This window comes from Coregonus lavaretus (genome assembly GCF_964263955.1).
Source record: "Coregonus lavaretus genome assembly, chromosome: 5".
Lineage (NCBI taxonomy): Eukaryota > Metazoa > Chordata > Actinopteri > Salmoniformes > Salmonidae > Coregonus > Coregonus lavaretus.
In genome coordinates, this window is record NC_139992.1 from 48,806,595 (window position 1) to 48,824,094 (window position 17,500).

Genomic DNA, 17,500 nt, shown 5'->3' on the forward strand with positions numbered 1-17,500 from the left:
TCAGACAGATCTATGACAGCAGAGCCAGTGACTGTGTGTCCAGTTTGTTGAGGTCTTCAGACCATTGGATCAACCTGAACAGCAGAGAGCTGGACAGAGTGGACTGTACTGCTCTGTGTTTTACCCTGCAGCACTGCCACCAAGTCAAAGTCAACCTGCTGTGGACCTCCATACCACCGGGGGAGATAGAGAGCATCCTGCCTCTTCTGGACAGAGTCTCCCAACTCAGGTTTAGTTGGCTCTCTTTAACCCTGCTAGAATTGATATGAGGCTTTCCATTTTCTGACTGATTTAACCACTAACCCTAACCTTAATCTAATGCACTTAACCTTAACCTCACCTAGGGGTGGAATTGAAGGGGAACGCCTGGGAGTTGACATGACAAACAGAGTTGTAGTGTGTTTATCAGTGTTTTAATGTGTGATGGTGTTTAAATAAGTCTCTGTCTGTCTCTCTCGGTTTCTCTCTCTCTCTCTGTCTCTCTCTCTCTCTCTCTCTCTCTCTCTCTCTCTCTCTCTCGCTCTCTCTCTCTCGCTCTCCCTCGCTCTCTCTCTCTCTGTCTCTCTCTCTCTCTCTCTCTCTCAATTCAATTCAATTCAATTTAAGGGCTTTATTGGCATGGGAAACGTATGTTAACATTGCCAAAGCAAGTGAAGTAGATAGTAAACAAAAGTGAAATAAACAATAAATATTAACAGTAAACATTACACTCAGAAGTTCCAAAAGAATAAAGACATTTCAAATGTCATATTATGTATATATACAGTGTTGTAACAATGTGCAAATAGTTAAAGTACAAATGGGAAAATAAATGAACATAAATATGGGTTGTATTTACAATGGTGTTTGTTCTTCACTGGTTGCCCTTTTCTTGTGGCAACAGGTCACAAATCTTGCAGCTGTGATGGCACACTGTGGTTTTTCACCCAGTAGATAAGGGAGTTTATCAAAATTGGATTTGTTTTCGAATTCTTTGTGGATCGCTGTAATCTGAGGGAAATATGTGTCTCTAATATGGTCATACATTTGGCAGGAGGTTAGGAAGTGCAGCTCAGTTTCCACCTCATTTTGTGGGCAGTGTGCACATAGCCTGTCTTCTCTTGAGAGCCAGGTCTGCCTACGGCGGCCTTTCTCAATAGCAAGGCTATGCTCACTGAGTCTGTACACAGTCAAAGCTTTCCTTAAGTTTGGGTCAGTCACAGTGGTCAAGTATTCTGCCACTGTGTACTCTCTGTTTAGGGCCAAATAGCATTCTAGTTTGCTCTGTTTTTTTGTTTGTTCTTTCCAATGTGTCAAGTAATTCTCTTTTTGTTTTCTCATGATTTGGTTGGGTCTAGTTGTGTTGTTGTTGTTGTTGTCCTGGGGCTGTGTGGGGTCTGTTTGTGTTTGTGAACAGAGCCCCAGGACAAGCTTACTTAGGGGACTCTTCTCCAAGTTCATCTCTCTGTAGGTGATGGCTTTGTTATGGAAGGTTTGGGAATCGCTTCCTTTTAAGTGGTTATAGAATTTAACGGCTCTTTTCTGGATTTTGATAATTAGCGGGTATTGGCCTAATTCTGCTCTGCATGCATTATTTGGTGTTTTACGTTGTACACGGAGGATGTTTTTGCAGAATTCTGCATGCAGAGTCTCAATTTGGTGTTTGTCCCATTTTGTGAATTCTTGGTTGGTGAGCGGACCCCAGACCTCAGAACCATAAAGGGCAATGGGTTCTATAACTGATTCAAGTATTTTTAGCCAGATCCTAATTGGTATGTCAAATTTTATGTTCCTTTTGATGGCATAGAAGGCCCTTCTTGCCTTGTCTCTCAGATCGTTCACAGCTTTGTGGAAGTTACCTGTGGCGCTGATGTTTAGGCCGAGGTATGTATAGTTTTTTGTGTGCTCTAGGGCAACGGTGTCTAGATGGAATTTGTATTTGTGGTCCTGGCAACTGGACCTTTTTTGGAACACCATTATTTTTGTCTTACTGAGATTTACTGTCAGGGCCCAGGTCTGACAGAATCTGTGCAGAAGATCTAGGTGCTGCTGTAGGCCCTCCTTGGTTGGTGACAGAAGCACCAGATCGTCAGCAAACAGAAGACATTTGACTTCAGATTCTAGTAGGGTGAGGCCGGGTGCTGCAGACTGTTCTAGTGCCCTCGCCAATTCGTTGATATATATGTTGAAGAGGGTGGGGCTTAAACTGCATCCCTGTCTCACCCCACGGCCCTGTGGAAAGAAATGTGTGTGTTTTTTGCCAATTTTAACCGCACACTTGTTGTTTGTGTACATGGATTTTATAATGTCGTATGTTTTTCCCCCAACCCCACTTTCCATCAATTTGTATAGCAGACCCTCATGCCAAATTGAGTCAAAAGCTTTTTTGAAATCAACAAAGCATGAGAAGACTTTGCCTTTGTTTTGTTTTGTTTGTTTGTCAATTAGGGTGTGCAGGGTGAATACGTGGTCTGTCGTACGGTAATTTGGTAAAAAGCCAATTTGACATTTGCTCAGTACATTGTTTTCACTGAGGAAATGAACTAGTCTGCTGTTAATGATAATGCAGAGGATTTTCCCAAGGTTGCTGTTGACGCATATCCCACGGTAGTTATTGGGGTCAAATTTGTCTCCACTTTTGTGGATTGGGGTGATCAGTCCTTGGTTCCAGATGTTGGGGAAGATGCCAGAGCTAAGGATGATGTTAAAGAGTTTAAGTATAGCTAATTGAAATTTGTGGTCTGTATATTTTATCATTTCATTGAGGATACCATCAACACCACAGGACTTTTTGGGTTGGAGGGTTTGTATTTTATCCTGTAGTTCATTCAATGTAATTGGAGAATCCAGTGGGTTCTGGTAGTCTTTAATAGTTGATTCTAAGATTTGCATTTGATCATGTATATTTTTTTGCTGTTTGTTCTCTGTTATAGGGCCAAAAAGATTGGAGAAGTGGTTTACCCATACATCTCCGTTTTGGATAGATAGCTCTTCGTGTTGTTGTTTGTTTAGTGTTTTCCAATTTTCCCAGAAGTGGTTAGAGTCTATGGATTCTTCAATTACATTGAGCTGATTTCTGACATGCTGTTCCTTCTTTTTCCGTAGTGTATTTCTGTATTGTTTTAGTGATTCACCATAGTGAAGGCGTAGGCTCAGGTTTTCTGGGTCTCTATGTTTTTGGTTGGATAGGTTTCTCAATTTCTTTCTTAGGTTTTTGCATTCTTCATCAAACCATTTATCACTGTTATTACTTTTCTTTGGTTTTCTGTTAGAGATTTTTAGATTTGATAGGGAAGCTGAGAGGTCAAATATACTGTTTAGGTTTTCTACTGCCAAGTTTACACCTTCACTATTACAGTGGAACGTTTTGTCCAGGAAGTTGTCTAGAATGGATTGAATTTGTTGTTTCCTAATTGTTTTTTGGTAGGTTTCAACACTACTTTCCTTCCATCTATAGCATTTCTTAATATTATTTAGTTATTTTGGCTTTGATGCCTCATGATTGAGTATTGCTCTGTTCAAGTAGACTGTGATTTTGCTGTGGTCTGATAGGGGTGTCAGTGGGCTGACTGTGAACGCTCTGAGAGACTCTGGGTTGAGGTCAGTGATAAAGTAGTCTACAGTACTACTGCCAAGAGATGAGCTATAGGTGTACCTACCATAGGAGTCCCCTCGAAGCCTACCATTGACTATGTACATACCCAGTGTGCGACAGAGCTGCAGGAGTCGTGACCCATTTTTGTTGGTTATGTTGTCGTAGTTGTGCCTAGGGGGGCATATGGGGGAGGGAATGCTGTCACCTCCAGGTAGGTGTTTGTCCCCCTGTGTGCTGAGGGTGTCAGGTTCTTGTCCAGTTCTGGCATTTAGGTCGCCACAGACTAGTACATGTCCCTGGGTCTGGAAATTATTGATTTCCCCCTCCAGGATGGAGAAACTGTCTTCATTAAAGTATGGGGATTCTAGTGGGGGGATATAGGTAGCACACAGGAGGACATTTTTCTCAGTTGAGATAATTTCCTTTTGAATTTCTAACCAAATGTAAAATGTTCCTGTTTTGATTAATTTAATAGAGTGAGTTAGGTCTGCTCTATACCAAATTAGCATACCCCCTGAGTCCCTTCCCTGTTTCACACCTGGTAGTTTGGTGGATGGGACTACCAGCTCTCTGTAACCTAGAGGGCAACCAGTGGGTCCGTCTCCTCTATACCATGTTTCTTGTAGGATGACAATGTCTGTATTTCCGATTTCTTTGGTGAAGTCCAGATTCCTGCTCTTTAGGCCAAAGGCAGATGACCTCAGGCCTTGGATATTCCAGGATGAAATAGTGAAGGCTTTGTGTTCCATAAAGTGTCTAATGTTGTTGGTTGTGTGGTTTGGCCTCAGGCCAGTAATTGTGAGCAGAGCCTGCTGAGCATCTGGTACATGCCATTGGCTTGGGCTAGTGTAAGAGTGGGTGTTGGGCCTGTTTGCCTGCTCACGGCCTGGGCGTATGTGTGACTTTCATGTTGAGGCCCTCTTTGTGGGAGTGGGGGGCTTGGGGTGGGTAGGAGGGGCATAGGTCTGATCTGAGGGGGCCTAAATGGGGTGTGGGCATGGTTGACTTGGGGGGGAGTTAATTGGTTGGGGTGGGGGTGTAGATGTGGTTGATGGTGCTGTGGTCTGGATGTAGGTCCTCTCTGCGGGGGTCCTCTATGTGTAGGTCCTGGGGGGGGTCCCTCTCTCTCTCTCTCTCTCTCTCTCTCTCTCTCTCTCTCTCTCTCTCTCTCTCTCTCTCTCTCTCTCTCTCTCTCTCTCTCTCTCTCTCTATCTCTCTCTCTGAATTGCCAAAGCCTCTCACAGTCCCATTGTGGAGCCCAGAGCCCCAGTGTTACTGTTACTGACAGACAGTCTCCCATCTCTGGAACTGACAGACTGATCACAGAGCTCTATCCACTACCCAACATTACTGCTTCTCCAATGTGTGAGCCACAACAAGTAACAAGCCAGTCTGTCGGAAATTGTCAATAAAACATGTCCTGTCCTCTTGTTAGAAAAACACAAATCCATGGTAAGTATGACAAAAATAATAATTTACATGTAATATATGTTTCTATGGGAGTGTGTATGCAAGACAAAGAAGTGTTACTGTTCTCTTGATAAAACTTTGATAGGTCGGCCTACATTGCTGAGGGAAAGTGACTAAGTGTGAACTCCATTGTGGCAGCTTTTCATGTCTTTATCTGAGTTGCTGAGCCTCTTTAGTATTCTAGATCTACGTCAGGCCAGATGATGATTGATGTATGATACGGCCAAACATTCCTTTCCCCCCAGTTTCAAAGCAAGACACATCAGTTGGTTGAATGATATCCTCTTGAGTGTTTGTTTCTGTTCTTTCTGTTTGAAGTTTAATGGAACTGAACCACTTGATTTGGTTCTTTCTGTTCGAAGTTTAATGGAACTGAACCACTTGATTCGGTTCTTTCTGAGAGAAGTTTAACGGAACTAAACCACTTGATTCGGTTCTTTCTGAGAGAAGTTTAACGGAACTGAACCACCTGTTTCGGTTCTTTCTGAGAGAATTCTGTGCTATGTTTGGTTCTACGTCTTCGTAGCTCTACGGTCGACAGTTCAAAGAACATAAGTGTGTTTTCATGGACACATGAGAGAGAGAGAGAAAGAGAAAGAGAGAAAAATAGAAAGAGAGGAAGAAATACTTTTATATGCTAGGTCGGCACACACAGGCATGTGTTAAAGGCATGTGTCCTTGGTGCTCCGCAGTACTGCAGGGATGTGTCGTATCTGTGTGTGTGGTGTGTGTGTGTGTGTGTGTGTGTGTGTGTGTGTGTGTGTGTGTGTGTGTGTGTGTGTGTGTGTGTGTATGTGTGTGTGTGTGTGTGAGATTGTCTTTATTACTGTCCAGTATAATGTCCATTAACATGGTTGAATCCATCCGGGGGTATCACAACACACTGTCTGCTTAAAGCTCTTCTTTAACATGCACTATTGAAACAATGCCGCAAATTACCCCTGAATGTCTTTGAAATCTTTAGAATTTAGGCCATGTTTTGTATCGATCGCTTTTCCTCTTATTTGACAGTGGCTGTGACCGTAGCGAGCAAAAAATCTGAACATTTTGGCAAACATATGCAGCACTGCAAACGAGTACTGGAAGAGGAGAGATTCCCCCTGAGGGTGTTAAAACAAGGCTTTGCAGCGAATACGGAGCTGCAGTCAAAACAGCATACTGTAGTGCCGCATCATCATCAAAGCAAGATTGAACAATCTAACTAATTCCCCAAACCTCAGAGATGAGGAGAAATGAATACATAGATGGGGGGACTGGAGTGTTGTGTCGTGTGTGTGTGTCTGTGTCGTCTGTGCATGCGTGTATAAATGTATGTACGCGCGTGTGTCTATGCATGCGTATATCTGCATGTAAGCACAGTACACTTGCTTACTTCTTCACGTGTTCCACTATTCCTCGCCAATGCATTTACCCTAAAACATTTTACCCACACGATTCTATGCGCACTGCATTGCCAACAAAATCCCATTCAGTTTTCATTTGCTCCTCACATTCTGTAGGTCTCTGCAACAACTCTGCATTTTCATTGCAGCTAAACAGCTTGTGAGGCAAACAGAAAGTATCTTCTTAAGGACGGGGCGTGTTCTCAAATGGAGCTGGCATATGAATAATGGATGGCGAAATAAAGCCTGGGCGCCTCGGCACTCAGCAGGTGTGTTTGGGCTTTCGGGGTAAAAATACATCCTGCCCGAGACAGGGAGTTATTTTCTTTCAGGAAGAGTTTCTCTGTTTTTCTGTTTTCTTTTGTTGTCGTGACGAATCGAATCTCTGTTTCCTGTTGTTCGCCCCCAAAGAGTGAAAAAAGTAGTTCTGGTGAGCATTGATATGTCGTATTGATATCTCAAGAGACAGGGTAACAGAGGAAGGACATGGAGGGACTATAGTGTATACGACAGGGGGGATACAGTTTACAGGGTGAACAGGACAGACAGGTGAAGAGCAAACAGAGAAGAGCACAACCTACGGAGGTATGTCGATGCCATGCAGCTACAAACAAACAGAAGAGCGCACAGTGAGACAGTGAGACAGAGGTGTGTGCTTGCATATGAAACTATATAACTATTCTACTCCCTCTTCACTTCCACTACAACGCCTTTACCTCTTTCCTCTCTCTTTCTCTCTCTAATAATCCATCTCTCCTCTAGCTCTCTCCCTCCCTCCCTTCCTCCCAATATATAATGCTCCCTGCCCCCCTTGTGTCTCTCTCTCTCTATCTCTCTCTCTCCCCACATGCCTCTGTCCCACCTTCCCTCTTTCCCTTCCTTCCTTCCCCTCCATCCCTCCCTCCTTTCCTTCCCTTCCACCACTCCCTCCCTCCCTCCCTCCAAATGCATCATGCTCCATGCCCCCTCCTTCCCCCCATCTTTCTCCCTCCACTGTGGGCTAAGGAGAATGAGTGGTTCCAGGTGTCAGGGTGACTGACGGGGCAAAGACAGGCCTTGGCTGCTACCTGACACTCTTCTCTCTCTCTCTCTCTCTCTCTCTCTCTCTCTCTCTCTCTCTCTCTCTCTCTCTCTCTCTCTCTCTCTCTCTCTCTCTCTCTCTCTCTCTCTCTCTCTCTCTCTCTCTCTCTCTCTCTCTCTCTTCCTCTAGCGCATGCTCTCTCCTCTCTTTCCATCTCCTCCCTTTCTCTCTCTCTTCTCTTTCTCTTCTCTTTCTCTCTCTCTCTCTGCCAGGAGACAGACAAGTGCAGCCAGCCTCCGTTGCATTGTCATTAGAATGTAATTATAGTGCTGACGGCTCGCGCTCAATAGTGACTGCTAACGCCTGCGCAAGTCTACGTGAGCCGACCGGGCGTGTTAATGCGAGGTTGGTTGATGGTTGGTTGTCTGCATTGTGTTTGGTTAGCTGCAATAGTGTTGCAGCAGTTTCCTTTCACGGTGACATCAAAGTGTTGGCTACCCAGGGTTGGGGTTTATCTACTACATTGTCCATCCTCTTCCCTGACTTTACTGTATACTGCTGTTGCTGCATTAAAGGGAAGATTCAGCTTATATGTTCACTGCACCCTGCATGCAGAGCGTTTTCATATGCGTGGCACACACTTAATGTTGTGTGTTAAAGTCACGTGTGTCCTTGGTGCTCTGCAGTACTGCAGGGTTGTGTTGTGTGTGGCATTCTGTGTGTGTGTGTGTGTGTGTGTGTGTGTGTGTGTGTGTGTGTGTGTGTGTGTGTGTGTGCATGTGTTTGAGTGTGGGTGTCGTGTGTGTGCGTCATTTATTACTGTAAGTGTGAGTGTGTATGTATTTGTGTGAGTGTAAATCTGTGTATATATTTCTGTGTGTGTGTGTGCATGTGAGTGTACATTTGTGTGTGTGTGTGTGTGTGTGTGTGTGTGTGTGTGTCTGTGTTAGCACACACTGTTCCCCAGTTGCCCCTGTATTGTCACACGCCAGTTCCCCTGCCGAAGGAGAGAGAACAATCTCTTTAATGATCCCCCTCCACTCCCATAGTGTGAAACATTAACCACTCTTAAGCATCAGGCTTCGTGTGCTCAAAAACTAAACATTATGATTATTAATGACGTTAATATCAAAATGCATATTTTGAGTAGGGAGGAGACCCTATGAGCCTAGAATCTCTTTTAGAGAAACCTTAAACTCTAAACGCTTCATGGTACACAGAGCGCAGTCCCAGAGCTCCCTAGTTCCCGCGGCCATCTTGATTTGAGGCTAAAGAGCCCCCTGTGTCGTATTGTGTCGTGGTAGCACGCTGTTTCGCTCCCGTGCCAGTTTGTCAGCTTCATATGAGTAGTCAAGTCATGACACCCCTCTGAGAGAGTATTCTGAACCTGAACGTTTCCCTGACGACGGTTAGGTCACTTTATAGTAGCGAAGGCAGAACGTCAAACAACTCCGTTTCTGCAGTGTCATCAGAAAGAGGAGCACAGCAGAAAACAACCACAGAGCTAGATTAGATATCTGGGCTTGTGACCAGAGGGGTTCAGGGTTCAGATCCCACGTGGGATCATCGCCAGTGAGACACAGAAAAAGGGCAACCTTTCGAAAGCCACCTCAGCAATACTGTATGGATGGCAAATGAGCCTCCTCCCCTGATTCCCCTCCTCATTCACTAGCTCATGAGTCGAGCATTAATCAGTTCATCAGGCAGAACACAAGGACAAAGACCAGTTACTGACGGACTCCTCATAAATAACCATATTTCTCTCCCGCCTTTGGAAGAAGAGTAGGCCTAATATATGGAATGCCCTCTACATCATCCACTACTGTGGCGGAGACTGTTTCAATTCCTCAGAATGATTGGAGGAGAAAGAAGCATGACTTAGTGCCACGCAGGCTGTTCTTGGGATCTATGTGAAAATTGTGGTTTGTTAATGGTGGTGTTAAACAGTGCAACAGCGGGACATCCCTCATACTGTGTGTGTGTGTGTGAGTGTGTGTGTGTGTGTGTGTGTGTGCGTGCGCTCGTGTGTGTTGCACAGAGCTAGGAGGCATAAAAAGCTCTAGAGTATCTGTAATAAGATACATTTTGCTGCAGTTGAACATCAGCCACCTGTCTCAATAGATGTATTCTTCCTTCTGTCAAGAGAAACTTGCCCTGCAACACAACCAACCATAAAACAACATAAGCTACCTTCACCTTTCTATCCCCCCTTCAGGTCAAAGGTCAAATCGATGCATAAAGTCACAGCTTCAACAGGTGAAAAAGGATGATTATTTTGTGGTGGTGCACAAATCACAATCAGCGATCACCTAGATTTCCTATCAGAAATACATCAATAAACTTTAGATTCTGTAATCTAGTCTCATCCCTTTGGATTGTACAATATATTAAAATCCATAAGGTCACTTTATATTTTTGTTGTTGAATATCATTACATTTAATATCATTAAAAACCACACACTATCAAACAACGACATTCTTCCCTCTAATTACAAGGTCAAGGGAAGTCATATTCTTGTCTGATTGAATATTACAAACTTCTGAACTCTCTCCTTCTTACACATTTAATCTGTGATTTGACCCCCATTAACCTCTGTGCTTACGACCAAATCTGCCATTACCATTCTGACAGAGACCTCACTTAATCGCTAAAACCACCACCATTAATAAACCCTGTTGTACATGAAATGGTCCGTTCCGGGAAATAGATTTGACTGGAGGACTGTCATTTTGGGTCAAACCAAGTCAGCTAGGAGGGGGGTAGGCACTAGGTTCTAGGTGGGTTACATGAGGTCTGAAAGGGTGGCAGAGAGAGATGAGGTGAACGTGGGTGGGTGCATGTTGCCTGGAGATGGGATATGTGTTGAACGTGTGACTGTAAGACGTGGTGCATTAAGAATGAGAGAGAAAGAGAGAGAGAAAGAGAGAGGGAGAGAAAGAGAGAGAAGTGTAAGAGGGAAAGAGAGAGGGGTTGAGAGAAAGACATATTGAGTGAGAGAGAGAAAGACAGAGAAAAAGAGAGAAAGAGAGAGAGTAAGCAAGCACACAGCAGATGAATGACTACGGCAAGCTGCCAGTGACAAAAAGCCCAATCCAAACAGCTGTCACACTCACGCCATCTGAGCTGGATCAGCACGCAGTTATTCACAAACCCCTTGACAACACACCCACACACACACAGACACACACAACACAGACACACTCTCTCTCTCACAGAGACAATGACAGACCTGACGCACATACAAAAACACAATACAAAAAAAACACTGAAACACACACACGGTACAAATGAGACAGTTCACCAAGATGTATCTGCCTACATGGGCTTTCTCTTTCTAAAACACCACACATTTAACTACACTGACCAAAAATATAAACGCAACATGTAAAGTGTTGGTCCCATGTTCCATGAGCTGAAATAAAAGATTCCCGGAAATGTTCCATACGCACAAAAAGTTTATTTCTCTCAAATTTTGTGAGCATTTCTCCTTTGCCAAGATAATCCATCCACCTGCCAGATGTGGCAAATCAAGAAGCTTATTAAACTGCATGATCATTACACAGGTTCACCTTGTGCTGGGAACAATAAAAGGCCACTCTAAAATGTGCCACAGATGTCTCAAGATTTGAGGAGAGCGCGCAATTGGCATGCTGACTGCAGGAATGCCCACCATAGCTGTTTCCAGAGAAATTAATGTTAATTTCTCTACCATAATCCGCCTCCAACATTGTTTTAGAGAATTTGGCAGTACATCCAACCGGCCTCACAACCACAGACCACGTGTAACCATGCCAGCCCAGGACCTCCACATCTGGCTTCTTCACCTGCGAGATCGTCTGAGACCAGCCACCCGGACAGCTGATGAAACTGGGTTTGCACAACCGAAGAATTTCTTCACAAACTGTCAGAAACCGTCTCAGGGAAGCTCATCTGCGTGCTCGGCGTCCTCACCAAGGTCTTGACCTGACGGCAGTTTGTGTCACGAACGTCCAATGAGGGAGACCAAAGCGCAGCGCGTTGAGCGAACATGACTTTATTTAAATAAAGTACTCACTACAAAAAAACAACAAACAATGACGAATCGTGAAGTCCTCAGTTACAATGACTGAAACGGAACAAAAACCCACAACACTAAGGTGAACACTGACAGTTTAAATATGGCTCCCAATCAGAGATAACGAGCCGACAGCTGACACTCGTTACCACTGATTGGGAGTCACACGACCAAACAAGGAAACACAACCAAATACAACACAACCAATACCAAACACAACCAAATGAACACACCCTGGCTCAAAATACACAGTCCCGGAGCCAGAGCGTGACAGTACCCCCCCCTAAAGGCGCGGACTCCGACCGCGCCTACACCCCAAATAGGGAAGGGCTGGGTGGGTATTGCTCCTCGGAGGCGGCTCCGGCTCCGGGCTTGACCACCACCCTACTACAATCCCCCCGTAGTGCCCCCAGTCCGATCTGACCCAGTTAGCTGGATCAGGACTGCCGACGCGCACCCCTGGCTTGGCGCGTGAGGCAGGAATGGACCGGACCTGGCAGACGATACGCACCCTTTGCATGGTGCGTGGAGCCGGAACAGGCCTCACCAGGCTGAAGACTCGCATCCCTGGCTTGGTGCGAGTAACAGGAATGGGCTGAATCCGGCTGACGACTCGCACCCTTGGCTTGGTGCGAGTAGCAGGAATGGGCTGAATCCGGCTGACGACGCGCACCACTGACCTGGTGCGGGGAGCAGGACTGAGCCGGACCGGGCTGACGACGCGCACCACTGACCTGGTGCGGGGAGCTTGGATGGGCCGGACTGGGCTGGCGACGCGCACCACAGACTTGGTGCGGAGAGCAGGAACGGGCCAGACAGGGCTGACGAAACGCACCATAGACTTGGTGCGGAGAGCAGGCACGGGCCTGACAGGGCTGGCGACGCGCACCACAGACTTGGCGCGGAGAGCAGGAACGGACCGGACAGGGCTGACGACGCACACCACTGGCTTGGTGCGGGGAGCTTGGATGGGCCGGACTGTACTGGGGACACACACCACTGGCCCTACACCGGGATCTGGAACGGGCCGGACCGGACTGGCAACACACGCCAGTACCTCTCGCCGTGCCTCTACTTCCTCCATCCCCTCTTCGACCAGTGGCCCCCGTAACCCGGCGGCCTCCTCCGGCAACCCACTGGACCGCTCTATCGCGGCCTCCTGCTGGTCCGACGTCGTGAGCCCCCCCCTAAAAATTTTCTGGGGTTCTCTCCTCTTCGTGGACCAGGCCTCCATCGTTCTCGCCAGACTCTCACCCCACTGCTCCAAAGTCCAACCTCTCTCCTCTTCTCTTGGCTTGGCCCAGTCGAGACTCCTACTCAACTGCTCCCAAGTCCATCCTCCCTCTTCTTCACGCTGCTTGATCTGGTTAAGGTGGGTTTTTCTGTCACGAACGTCCAATGAGGGAGACCAAAGCGCAGCGCGTTGAGCGAACATGACTTTATTTAAATAAAGTACTCACTACAAAAAAACAACAAACAATGACGAATCGTGAAGTCCTCAGTTACAATGACTGAAACGGAACAAAAACCCACAACACTAAGGTGAACACTGACAGTTTAAATATGGCTCCCAATCAGAGATAACGAGCCGACAGCTGACACTCGTTACCACTGATTGGGAGTCACACGACCAAACAAGGAAACACAACCAAATACAACACAACCAATACCAAACACAACCAAATGAACACACCCTGGCTCAAAATACACAGTCCCGGAGCCAGAGCATGACAGTTTGGCGTCGTAACCGACTTCAGTGGGCAAATGCTCACCTTCGATGGCCACTGGCACGCTGGAGAAGTGTGCTCTTCACGGATGAATCCTGGTTTCAACTCTACTGGGAGATGGCAGACAGCGTGTATGGCGTCGTGTGGGCAAGTGGTTTGTTGATGTCAACGTTGTGAACAGAGTGCCCCATAGTGGCGTTGGAGTTATGGTATGGGCAGGCATAAGCTACGGACAACGAACACAATTGCATTTTATTGATGGCAATTTGAATGCCCAGAGATATTGTGACAAGATCCTGAGGCCCATTGTCGTGCCGTTCATCCGCCGCCATCACCTCATGTTTCAGCATTAGAATGATAATGCACGGCCCCATGTCACAAGGATCTGTACACAATTTCTCTGGAAGCTGAAAATGTCCCAGTTCTTCCATGGCCTGCATACTCACCAGAAATGTCCCCCATTGAGCATGTTTGGGATGCTCCCACCAATATCCAGCAACTTCGCACAGCCATTGAAGAGGAGTGGGACAACATTCCAGAAGTCACAATCAACAGCCTGATCAATTTTATGTGAAGGAGATGTGTCGTGCTGCATGAGGCAAATGGTGGTCACACCAGATACTGACTGGTTTAATGATCCACGCCCCTACCTTTTTTGTGACCAACAGATGCATATCTGTATTTCCAGTCATGTGAAATCCATAGATTAGGGCCTAATGAATTTATTTCAATTTACTGATTTCCTTATATGAACTGTAACTCAGTAAATCTTTGAAATTGTTGCAGGTTGTGTTATTTTTTTTGTTCAGTGTATATTCTCACCATACACAGTAAACCACCAAACATACACCAACCACAGACCACCTCCACTGCTCCAATCTCCAAGCCCCCCTATGAGTCTCCCCGACCCAGGTCAGGTGCAGCGAAGCTGGGCTAGAGGGGGCTCTGATTCTCCCTCTTTGATTTGATGGATACAGCTCATTACCGTAATGCCATACCCACGCACCCACACTAGTGACTAGAGGCCTGCACCAAGCGCTCAGTCAGCCTGCCACACTGATCAATTAATTCAGCATATAAATCAAGAGACCCACACCCACCCTGATTACGTTAGACAGCCATCTAGCCATTAACCCCAGGATCCAGTATCCCATTTAGTGTTGACACACCTCCGTCCGCTCTGATGATGTCAGGGAGATTGATTTGCCCACAGAAAAGGCTGTAGTGTAAAATGATGTGGGTAAAATAATTAAGCTGGACAACGATGTTGAGTGTTGATGTGATGGGGTTAGGGGGGTGAAGTGAGTCTGTGTGTGTGTGTGTGTGTGTGTGTGTGTGTGTGTGTGTGTGTGTGTGTGTGTGTGTGTGTGTGTGTGTGTGTGTGTGTGTGTGTGTGTGTGTGTGTGTGTGTGTGTGTGTGTGTGTGCGCGTGTGTGTGCATGTGTGTGTGTGCGTGTGTGCGTGTGTGTGTCTGTCTATCCATCTGTCTTTAGATAACCATCAGATTTCTCATAATCACAATGTTCCCTATACAAGATGACAAGTCACTTTCTCTTTGCATTCTCCATTCAGGCAAGGTGAAGGTCATCTAGCTTAGCCACGTAGCATCTTTCCTAGTCCCTGCCCTAGTCGACGCAGGCAGTTATCATGTGAGACCAGGTGGAGCTCTGACTGAAACAAACTCACAAGTCGCAATCCATTTTGCCTCGGACTACGTGCTCTAAGCACGTTATATAATCTCTGGGGCCCAAATGCACATTCTCCGCCATATCTCTCAGAGCTCTGACATGGAACGGACACAGCCATAGCAGCAGAAACATGTTTAAATTAGGAGGGAGACAGAAAGTGTGTCACATTCAGAGACGCTATTCGCTTTGTCTTGTTATTTTCCTCCCATCTGGATATGACGTCTTATGAAGACATGTGACACACAGCGAAAGAGGACAGGAGGACGTATTCACATCTACTCGTTGGGGCAATTTGGTCATCGGATATGACGTCCTCTGAAGATGTGATAGGGTGTCACGATCGCTTACAGACGGGACGGACCAAGGCGCAGCGTGATATGCATACATGTTTATTAACGAATAAACACAACGACAAAACAATAAACAAACGATACGTGACGTCCAAGGCAACACAACATACCTTAACACAGAACAAGATCCCACAACTAACTAGTGCCAAAAGGCTGCCTAAGTATGGTTCCCAATCAGAGACAACGAGCGACAGCTGCCTCTGATTGGGAACCACACCGGCCAACATAGAAATAGACATACTAGAACATCAACATAGAAATATACAACATAGAACATACACACCCTGACTCAACATATACAAGTCCCCTGAGTCAGGGCGTGACATAAGGAGGGTAAGATGTTGTCCATAACCACAAAGTACACAGCCAAAGAGAAAAGGACGTACTCAGAGTCAGACCTACTCACTAAGCAACGACAATACTCGACAAATCAATAGAGCCTAAGTAACCATGCAGAACCCCTCTTGGGAACAGATGGACTCTCCCGTGTGGAATCACAATGGAGAACGGGACATCCATTATGCAGAAATGGGGAAGGGGAGTTGAAAATGAATGAAGGTCATTAGCATATACTGTATGCATGATGTGGCCCACGCGTTGAAAGCATGTTGATTAACTACCAGGTGATGGACACCCTCTAAGAATTCCACCTTCACATGACTCCACTGTGATACAAGAGTTTGTCCCGCCTTCTCCATTCCTACTCTCCATGTCTGATCATTCTGAATGATTGATTGGCTTTGGAGACACCAATCAATGTAGTTCTTATCTGGTGGCACAGTAAGAGGCCTCAGAGAGAGCACCACTGAGCTTGAAGCAGCTAACATGGTGATGAGAGTGAGAGAGAAAGAGAGAGACAAAGAGAGAGAAAGAGAGAGAAAGATAGACAGAGAGAAAAGAGGAGTGGGAGTGAGGGAGAAGAGAAGAGAAGAGATAGGGAGAGTCGGGTTTCTGAATAAGAATGTTCAGGTATGTAAATCTGTGCATATCACCCTGACTGGGCATTTACTACAGAATGTTCTGATCAATGCGACACTGATGAATAAGGTATTAAAACCCAAGCAGCTGCCTTCATCAGCAGTGAAACTTATTTTTATGGCGGGAGAGAGAACTACAGTGGCTTGTGAAAGTATTCACCCCCCTTGGCATTTTTCCTATTTTGTTGCCTTACAACCTGGAATTAAAATGGATTTTTTGGGAGGTTGTATAATTTCATTTACACAACATGCCTACAACTTTGAAGATGCAAAAAAACAGAAAACCTGAGTGTGCATAACTATTCACCCCCCCAACGTCAATACTTTATAGAGCCACCTTTTGCAGCAATTACAGCTGCAAGTCTCTTGGGGTATGTCTCTATAAGCTTGGCACATCTAGCCACTGGGATTTTTGCCCATTCTGCAAGGCAAAACTGCTCCAGCTCCTTCAAGTTGGATGGGTTCCGCTGGTGTACAGCAATCTTTAAGTCATACCACAGATTCTCAATTGGATTGAGGTCTGGGTTTTGACTAGGCCATTCCAAGACATTTCCCCTTAAACCACTCGAGTGTTGTTTTAGCAGTATGCTTAGGGTCATTGTCCTGCTGGAAGGTGAACCTCCGTCCCAGTCTCAAATCTCTGTAAGACTGAAACAGGTTTCCCTCAAGAATTTCCCTGTATTTAGCGCCATCCATCATTCCTTCAATTCTGACCAGTTTCCCAGTCCCTGCCGATGAAAAACATCCCCACAGCATGATGCTGCAACCACCATGCTTCACTGTGGGGATGGTGTTCTCGGGGTGATGAGAGGTGTTGGGTTTGCACCAGACATAGCGTTTTCCTTAATGGCCAAAAAGCTCAATTTTAGTTTCATCTGACCAGAGTACCTTCTTCCATATGTTTGGGGAGTCTCCAACACGCCTTTTGGCAAACACCAAACGTGTTTGCTTATTTTCTTTCTTTAAGCAATGTCTTTTTTCTGGCCACTCTTCCGTAAAGCCCAGCTCTGTGGAGTGTATGGCTTAAAGTGGTCCTATGGACAGATACTCTAATCTCTGCTGTGGAGCTTTGCAGCTCCTTCAGGGTTATCTTTGGTCTCTTTGTTGCCTCTCTGATTAATGCCCTCCTTGCCTGGTCCGTGAGTTTTGGTGGGCGGCCCTCTCTTGGCAGGTTTGTTGTGGTGCTATATTCTTCCATTTTTTAATAATGGATTTAATGGTGCTCCGTGGGATGTTCAAAGTTTCTGACATTTTTT

At 45.8% G+C, this 17,500-nt stretch overlaps 1 protein-coding gene across 1 annotated transcript in view; it reads right to left on the minus strand.

The window, feature by feature from the left end:
- Positions 1-17,500, minus strand: part of LOC311129301 (sodium- and chloride-dependent GABA transporter 1-like) — a gene marked incomplete at both ends in the record, with an annotated part of 108,872 nt that overhangs the window by 13,064 nt on the left and 78,308 nt on the right. The gene's annotated exons all lie outside the window — the stretch shown is intronic.